A 10,311-nucleotide genomic window follows, 5' to 3' on the forward strand; every position below is an offset into this window, starting at 1 on the left:
GTTGATAAAAACAGCTGGATGTAATGACGTCATCCCTAAAAAAAAAAAAGTTTTTTGCAAACACTCACAGTGTCGAATAACATTGAAATGGTTGAAGTGTTTGCATTACCCATTTAGGCAAATTGCGCATTAATACATTGTCGACAGCCTGTATGCCCTCCCACCTACACTATATATACAAAGGTATGCGGACACCCCTTCAAATTAGTGGATTCGACTATTTCAGCCACACCCGTTGCTGACAGGTGTATAAAATCGAGCACACCGCCATGCAATCTCTATAGACAAACATTGGCAGAAGAATGGCCTTACTGAAGAGCTCAGTGACTTTCAACATGGCACCGTCATAGAATGCCACCTTTCCAACAAGTCAGTTCATAAAATGTCTGCCCTGCTAGAGCTTCCCCGGTCAACTGTAAGTGCTGTTATTGTGAAGTGGAAACGTCTAGGAGCAACAACGGCTCAGCCGCGAAGTGGTAGGACACAAGCTTATAGAACGGGACCGCTGAGTGCTGTAGCGCGTAGTTCGTAAAAATCGTCTGTCCTCGGTGGCAATACTAACTATCGAGTTCCAAACTGCCTCTGGAAGCAACGTCAGTTTTGGGGAAGGCCCTTTCCTGTTTCAGCATGACAATGCTCCCTTGTACGAAGTGAGGTCCATACAGAAATGGTTTGCTGAGATCGGTGTGGAAGAATTTGACTGGCCTGCACAGAGCCCTGATCTCAACCCCATCGAACACCTTGGAATTGGAATGCCGACTGCGAGCCAGGCCTAATCGCGCAACATCAGTGCCGACCTCACTAATGCTCTTGAATGGAAGCAAGTCCCCGCAGTAATTTTTTTATTTAACCAGGTAAGCCAGTTGAGAACAAGTTCTTATTTACAACTGCGACCTGGCCAAGATAAAGCAAAGCAGTGCGATAAAAACAACAACACAGAGTTACATATGGGATAAACAAAACGTACAGTTAAAAACACAATAGAAAATCTATATACAGTGTGTGCAAATGTAGTAAGATATGGAGGCAATAAATAGGCCATAGTGCAAAATAATTACAATTTAGTATTAACACTGGAGTGATAGATGTGCAGAAGATGATGTGCAAATAGAGATACTGGGGTGCAAATGAGCAAAATAAATAACAATATGGGGATGAGGTAGTTGAGTGGGCTAATTTCAGATGGGCTGTGTACTCTGACAACTGATACTTAAAGTTAGTGAGGGAGATAAGAGTCTCCAGCTTCAGAGAATTTTGCAGTTCGTTCCAGTCATTGGCAGCAGAGAACTGGAAGGAATGGCGGCCAAAGGAGGTGTTGGCTTTGGGGATGACCAGTGAGATATACCTGCTGGAGCGCATACTACGGGTGGGTGTTGCTATGGTGACCAATGAGCTAAGATAAGGCGGGGATTTGCCTAGCAGTGATTTATAGATGACCTGGAGACAGTGGGTTTGGCGACGAATATGTAGTGAGGGCCAACCAACGAGAGTGTACAGGTCACAATGGTGGGTAGTATATGGGGCTTTGGTGACAAAACGGATGGCACTGTGATAGACTACATCAAATTTCCTGAGTAGAGTGTTGGAGGCTATTTTGTAAATGACATCGCCGAAGTCAAGGATCAGTAGGATAGTAAGTTTTACGAGGGCATGTTTGGTAGCATGAGTGAAGGAGGCTTTGTTGCGAAATAGGAAGCCGATTCTAGATTTAACTTTGGATTGGAGATGCTTAATGTGAGTCTGGAAGGAGAGTTTACGGTCTAACCAGACACCTAGGTATATGTAGTTGTCCACATATTCTAAGTCAGACCCGCCGAGAGTAGTGACTCTAGTCGGGCGGGCGGGTGCAAGCAGCGTTCGATTGAAGAGCATGCATTTAGTTTTACTAGCGTTTAAGAGCAGTTGGAGGCTACGGAAGGAGTGTTGTATGGCATTGAAGCTCGTTTGGAGGTTTGTTAACACAGTGTCCAATGAAGGGCCAGATGTATACAAAATGGTGTTGTCTGCGTAGAGGTGGATCTGAGAGTCACCAGCTGCAAGAGCGACATCATTGATATACACAGAGAATAGAGTCGGCCCGAGAATTGAACCCTGTGGCACCACCATAGAGACTGCCAGAGGTCCAGACAACAGGCCCTCCGATTTGACACATTGAACTCTATCTGAGAAGTAGTTGGTGAACCAGGCAAGGCAGTCATTTGAGAAACCAAGGCTATTTCGTCTGCCAATAAGAATGCGGTGATTGACAGAGTCGAAAGCCTTGGCCAGGTCGATGAAGACGGTTGCACAGTACTGTCTTTTATCGATCACGGTTATAATATCGTTTAGGACCTTGAGCGTGGCTGAGGTGCACCCATGACCAGCTCGGAAACCAGATTGCATAGCAGAGAAGGTACGGTGGGATTCGAAATGGTCGGTGATCTGTTTGTTCTAACATCTAATGGAAAGCCTTCCCAGAAGAGTGGAGGCTGTTATAGCAGCAAAGGGGGGACCAACTCCATATTAATGCCCATGATTTTGGAATGAGATGTTCGACGGGCATGCTTTTGGTCATGTAGTGTAGCTGTTTCATGTCTCATGTAGCCCACGAAAGCCAGCATGGATAGAATGCAATAATTTATCATCATGCTGTGGGGATGTTTTTCATTGGCAGGGACTGGGAAACTGGTCAGAACTGAAGGAAACTCTTGAGGGAAACCTGTTTCAGTCTTCCAGAGATTTGAGACTGGGATGGAGGTTCACCTTCCAGCAGGACAATGAACCTAAGCATACTGCTAAAGAAACACTTGAGTGGTTTAAGGGAAAACATGTAAATGTCTTGGAATGGCCTAGTCAATGCCCAGACCTCAATCCAATTGAGAATCTGTGGTATGATTTAAAGATTGCTGTACACCAGCGGAACCCATCCAACTTGAAGGAGCTGGAGCAGTTTTGCCTTGAAGAATGGGCAAAAATTTCAGTGGCTAGATGTGCCAAGCTTATAGAGACATACCCCAAGAGACTTGCAGCTGTAATTGCTGCAAAAGGTGGCTCAACAAAGTATTGACTTTGGGGGGGGGGGTGAATAGTTATGCACTCTAAAGTTTTCTGTTTTTTTTGGTCTTATTTCTTGTTGTATGCCCCTTAAAACTTGAGACATCTGTGGCATTGTGGTGTGACAAAACTTGCACATTTTATTGTCCCCAGCACAAGGTGCACCTGTGTAATGATCATGCTGTTTAATCAGCTTCTTGATATGCCACACTTGTCAGGTGGAAGGATTATCTTGGCAAAGAAGAAATGCTCACTAACAGGGATGTAAACAAATTTGTGCGCAAAATTTGAGAGAAATAAGCGTTTTGTTCGTACGGAAAATGTATGGGATCTTTTATTTCAGCTCACAACATCAGTATTCACACCCCTTTGGTATGACACTCCAAAATGTGCTCAGGTGGATCCAATTTCCTTTCATCATCCTTGAGATGTCACCACAACTTGGAGTCCACCTGTGGCAAATTCAACTGTTTGGACATTATTTAGAAATAAACATATTTGTCTATATAAGGTTCCACAGTTGACAGTGCATGTCAGAGCAGAAACTATACTGTGAAGTCCAAGGAACTGTCCGTAGATATCCAAGATAGAATTGTGATGAGGTATATATCTGGGGAAGGGTATATAACTATTTATAGAGTGTTGAAAGTTTCCAAGAGCACAGCGGTCTCCATCATTGGAAAAAATAAAAAAATATTAAACTACCCTTCCTAGAGCTGGCTTTCCGATCAATCTGAGCAACCGGGCAATAAGGACATTGGTCAGGGAGGTGACCAAGAACCCAATGACCACTCCGACAGAACTACAGAGTTCCTTGGATGACATGGGCATGTGAAAGACTCAGAGCATAAGGCAAAATATTCTGTGGTCTGATGAAACAAAAATGTAACTATTTGGCCTGAATACAAAGCACTATGTCTGGAGAAAACCAGGCACAGCTCATCACCAGTCTAACACCACCCCTACCGTGAAGCATGGTGGTGGCAGCATCATTCTATGGGGATGCTTATCAGCGGCAGGGACTGGGAAACTAGTAAGGATAGAGGGAACAATGAATGGAGCCAAATACGGGCAAATCCGTGGTCCTCTGTAGCTCAGCTGGAAGAGCACGGCGCTTGTAACACCAAGGTAGTGGATTCGATCCCCGGGACCACCCATACACAAAAATTTATGCACGCATGACTGTAAGTCGCTTTGGATAAAAGCGTCTGCTAAATGGCATATTATTATATTATTATTGATGAGAACCTGCTTCAGAGTGCAATACATACATACATACTCAAGACGGCTCAAAGCTGTAATCGCCGCCAAAGGTGCTTCTACAAAGTATTGACTCAGGGGTGTGAATACTTATGTAAATGAGATATTTCTGCATTAAATTTTCAATACATTTCTAAAAACATGTTTTCACTTTGTCATTATGGGGTATTGTGTGTAGATGGGTGAGAATGTTTTTTTTAAATCAATTTTGAATTCAGGCTGTAACGCAACAAAATGTGGAATAAGGGGTATGAATACTTTCTGAAGGCAAACTGATCAACCGGGCAAGAAGGACCTTGGTCAGGGAGGTGACCAATAACCTAATGACCACTGACAGAACTACAGTAACAACGCCCCAAAGGTTTACATGGCCAAACGTAACCGTTTAGGCCAAAGTATATTAACATTATTCATGTGGTTCCTGCCTGCTCACCATCAGAAATATTCACGGTCACTCAAGACCAAAACCTAAAAAAAATATGCCGATAACACTCATGGTTGGATTTGCCCATTGCAGTCAGCATATGTTGGAAGCCCAATGCAGGGATGAGATTAAGACAACATAGGGGAAAAATCTGAGGGAAAAGACTAGTAATCTATATCAATTACCGCAGATGTAATGAAATAGCATTCCTTAATTAATCAGTGCAAAAATCACATCTCAGCAATGACATCTGCGTCATCACCCCGGGAGGCCTCGTGCCATACCGGTGCCAGTGGATCGTTAATTCTCCCTGGGCGGTCACACAGAGTGAGCAAGCGAGGGGAACACAGATTTTGCTGAGCATGAGAAAGCTGCTGACGCCATGAACACTGCCTCCTTCCAGGCAGGCAGGCAGGCAGTTTGTGTCCCAAATGGTACCCTATTCCATATGTAGGGCACTACTTTTGACCAGAGCCCTATGGGGACCCCTATGGACCCTGTTCAAAAGTATTGCACTACATAGGGGATAGGGTGCCATTTGGGACGCGAGACGCAGTCAGGGGCATATGGGAAGTTGCCTGATTCCCTATAACGTGTCCCCATCATCCCCCTAATCACCCCTCTTAATCTGAGTAATCAAACAGCCCTTCTGATGGGGCTCTGAGGACAATCAGTGGCATTGGAGCGTAGGCTGCTAGTGCAGAGTAGGAGTCGCTGTATGGTTGCTGTGGAGGCAAAGTACGCACAGAAGAGCACTTAGAGAGGGACCTAAGTCGTGTGCCATAGAGGGTGTTCGGGGTTTATCTATAAGACGGATGTGGGTTTTGAATGTGCCTCAGATGTGCCGATTTAACAATCCCAAATCGACCACTAAGGCCTACGCACTTGAAGATCAGAGGATTTGATTGGTAGAAGCAACATGGTGAAACTTCCACCTAGCCTATTCATAGGGTAAGGAGGTGCTACAGTAGCTTCAGAAAGTATTCATACCTCTTGACTTATTCCACATTTTGTTGTGTTACAGCCGGAATTCAAAATGGATTATTTGTTTAAAAAATGTTTTAATCTCACACACAATGCCCCATAATGACAAATTAAAAACATGTTTTTATAATTTTTTATTTATTTTTCTTATTTATTTCATTTTCTCATTTTTTTTAAAAATTTTTTTTTTTTTTTTTTATATATTTTTTTTTTTTTGGGGGATGGATCAGCTTAATATTGCAGATAGATTGTATCTTCTATCAATGTAATTGTCTGCATCACTTCCAATCCCCCATGTTTTTTTTTATTTTTATTTTTTAAATTCCCCTTTATTACTTTTCAACCCCACCATCCTTTCCCTACTTGGAGTAAATTAGTGAACAACAACGCCCAGGCCTCTACTTCCGGTCTATACTTACTATCTACACCTTATGGACAGAGTTAATTTTACAATAATTCTATATCTATATATATATATACAGTGGGGAAAAAAAGTATTTAGTCAGCCACCAATTGTGCAAGTTCTCCCACTTAAAAAGATGAGAGAGGCCTGTAATTTTCATCATAGATACACGTCAACTATGACAGACAAATTGAGGAAAAAAAATCCAGAAAATCACATTGTAGGATTTTTAATGAATTTATTTGCAAATTATGGTGGAAAATAAGTATTTGGTCACCTACAAACAAGCAAGATTTCTGGCTCTCACAGACCTGTAACTTCTTCTTTAAGAGGCTCCTCTGTCCTCCACTCGTTACCTGTATTAATGTCACCTGTTTGAACTTGTTATCCGTATAAAAGACACCTGTCCACAACCTCAAACAGTCACACTCCAAACTCCACTATGGCCAAGACCAAAGAGCTGTCAAAGGACACCAGAAACAAAATTGTAGACCTGCACCAGGCTGGGAAGACTGAATCTGCAATAGGTAAGCAGCTTGGTTTGAAGAAATCAACTGTGGGAGCAATTATTAGGAAATGGAAGACATACAAGACCACTGATAATCTCCCTCGATCTGGGGCTCCACGCAAGAGCTCACCCCGTGGGGTCAAAATGATCACAAGAACGGTGAGCAAAAATCCCAGAACCACATGGGGGACCTAGTGAATGACCTGCAGAGAGCTGGGACCAAAGTAACAAAGCCTACCATTAGTAACACACTACGCCGCCAGGGACTCAAATCCTGCAGTCCCCCTGCTTAAGCCAGTACATGTCCAGGCCCGTCTGAAGTTTGCTAGAGTGCCTTTGGATGATCCGGAAGAGGATTGGGAGAATGTCATATGGTCAGATGAAACCAAAATAGAACTTTTTGGTAAAAACTCAACTCGTCGTGTTTGGAGGACAAAGAATGCTGAGTTGCATCCAAAGAACACCATACCTACTGTGAAGCATGGGGGTGGAAACATCATGCTTTGGGGCTGTTTTTCTGCAAAGGGACCAGGACGACTGATCCGTGTAAAGGAAAGCATGAATGGGGCCATGTATTGTGAGATTTTGAGTGAAAACCTCCTTCCATCAGCAAGGGCATTGAAGATGAAACGTGGCTGGGTCTTTCAGCATGACAATGATCCCAAACACACCGCCCGGGCAACGAAGGAGTGGCTTCGTAAGAAGCATTTCAAGGTCCTGGAGTGGCCTAGCCAGTCTCCAGATCTCAACCCCATAGAAAATCTTTGGAGGGAGTTGAAAGTCCGTGTTGCCCAGCGACAGCCCCAAAACATCACTGCTCTAGAGGAGATCTGCATGGAGGAATGGGCCAAAATACCAGCAACAGTGTGTGAAAACCTTGTGAAGACTTACAGAAAACGTTTGACCTGTGTCATTGCCAACAAAGGGTATATAACAAAGTATTGAGAAACTTTTGTTATTGACCAAATACTTATTTTCCACCATAATTTGCAAATAAATTCATTAAAAATCCTACAATGTGATTTTCTGGATTTTTTTCCCTCATTTTGTCTGTCATAGTTGACGTGTACCTATGATGAAAATTACAGGCCTCTCTCATCTTTTTTAAGTGGGAGAACTTGCACAATTGGTGGCTGACTAAATACTTTTTTCCCCACTGTATATATATATATATTTATTTATTTTTTTTGCTCCTGAACTTCTTCTACTCTCAACCTCTCCGATCATTTTCATGATGTCCATCCGGTTTGCTTCTAAATGCCATATCTTTCTAACTGTGCTCTTTCCCAAAAGCTCCCAACATACAACCTATATACTTATTATGGACACAGTATGCTTACATTATTAGCTATCTTTGTTATTATTTGTTGTTATTTGTTATTAGTCCCATCCTTCAACTATATTCAATACCTCCCATCTATCTCTTAACACCATCCATATAGGATTTCTATTTGCCATATATATTTCAACCGTACTGTGATGTTTTACAAAAGTTCTGATTTTTCTGTTTTTAGAAATGTTTGCAAATGAATTGAAAATGAAATACAGAAATATCTAATTTACATAAATATGCTCCAGAGTCCAATGGCGGCGAGCTTTACACCACTCCAGCCCACACTTGGCATTGCACATGGTGATCTTAGGCTTGTGTGCGGCTGCTCGGCCATGGAAACCGATTTCATGAAGCTCCCGACGAACAGTTGTTGTGCTGACATTGCTTCCAGATTCAGTTTGGAACTCGATAGTGAGTGTTGCAACCGAGGACAGACGATTTTTACGCGCTATGCTCTTCAGCACTCGGCAGTCCCGTTCAGTGAGCTTGTATAGACTACCACTTCGCGGCTGAGCCGTTGTTGCTCCTAGACATTTCCACTTCACAATAACAATACTTACAGTTGACCAGGGCAGCTCTAGCAGGGCAGACATTTGACGAACTGACTTGTTGGAAAGGTGGCATCCTATGACGGTGCCGTGTTAAAAGTCACTGAGCTCTTCAGTAAGGACATTCTACTGCCAATGTTTGTCTATGGAGATTGCATGACGGTGTGCTCAATTTTATACACCTGTCAGCAACGGGTGTGGCTGAAACAGCCGAATCCACTAATTTGAAGGGGTGTCCACATTTTTGCATAAATAGTGGTGCACTATTTTTGACTAGAGCCCTTTGGGATCTGGTCAAAATTAGTGCACTGTAAAGGATGCTATTTCGGACGCAGCCTTCATCTATTCAAAGACGACGTCTTCTCTCTGAGGTCAGATGTTTCTTATTTTTCTCCTGCTCTCTCTGACCTGCCGTCAGATTAGTTTGAATCTCACAGAGCTGACGCCTCGCACACTCACACCGCATTTCCTCCAGGGCCGTGAGTTTGCCCCTCCATCGATTTGTACTTGAGGAAAAGAGCGCACAGGTGTTACCTCTCCGGGGGCACGGACGGGTGAGAGAAGGAAGTGAGGGGGTGAATAAGCGCTGAAGTGGCAAGACACACACTTACTCAGGAATACACACACACTCAAGAGTGCACGCACACACTGTAAACCCACACTCACACTGGTAGACACAAGAGAAACACAGACACACTCACTCAATACACACTCACTGGCACACACTCTCCCTCCCTCAAAAGCACACTCCCTTAGGCTTCTGCTGATTGTCAAACAGACAGGCTGTGTGAAATCAAGTAAGGATTATTCAATGCTACAGACTCACATAATCAGTCCCCCCAGTATTAAGTCTATATTATGCCTCCAACCAACCCAACCTCCCACTGGTCTGCACCAGTATACCTGCAGGACACGCTTACTGTACAGTGGCACCCTATTCCAGTCATAGTGCCCTGGTTAAAATGAGTGCATTCCCACTATAAAGGGAATAGGGTGCCTTTGGGATGCAGTGTTCCTCTGCTGATTGTTTGTCTGTCTCTGTCCCATATTAGAAGCGTCTGTACAGGAACAAGGAGGACACTTGACTCAAAATGGGGTTAGGGTTATTGGGGCAGCCAGATACTTTGATGAGGCCTGGCAAGGTAACCCTCACATCATTCCTCGTCTCCTTCTCAAAACATGGCCATGTCAGAATACCCATACAGTGAGGGAAAAAAGTATTTGATCCCCTGCTGATTTTGTACATTTGCCCACTGACAAAGACATGATCAATCTATAATTTTAATGGTAGGTTTATTTGAACAGTGAGAGACAGAATAACAACAAAACAATCCAGAAAAACGCATGTCAAAAATGTTATAAATTGATTTGCATTTTAATGAGGGAAATAAGTATTTGACCCCTCTGCAAAACATGACTTAGTACTTGGTGGCAAAACCCTTGTTGGCAATCACAGAGGTCAGACGTTTCTTGTAGTTGGCCACCAGGTTTGCACACATCTCAGGAGGGATTTTGTCCCACTCCTCTTTGCAGATCTTCTCCAAGTCATTAAGGTTTCGAGCCTGACGTTTGGCAACTCGAACCTTCAGCTCCCTCCACAGATTTTCTATGGGATTAAGGTCTGGAGACTGGCTAGGCCACTCCAGGACCTTAATGTGCTTCTTCTTGAGCCACTCCTTTGTTGCCTTGGCCATGTGTTTTGGGTCATTGTCATGCTGGAATACCCATCCACGACCCATTTGCAATGCCCTGGCTGAGGGAAGGAGGTTCTCACCCAAGATTTGACGGTACATGGCCCCGTCCATCGTCCCTTTGATG

This window comes from Coregonus clupeaformis, chromosome 13 (assembly GCF_020615455.1).
Source record: "Coregonus clupeaformis isolate EN_2021a chromosome 13, ASM2061545v1, whole genome shotgun sequence".
Classification (NCBI taxonomy): domain Eukaryota; kingdom Metazoa; phylum Chordata; class Actinopteri; order Salmoniformes; family Salmonidae; genus Coregonus; species Coregonus clupeaformis.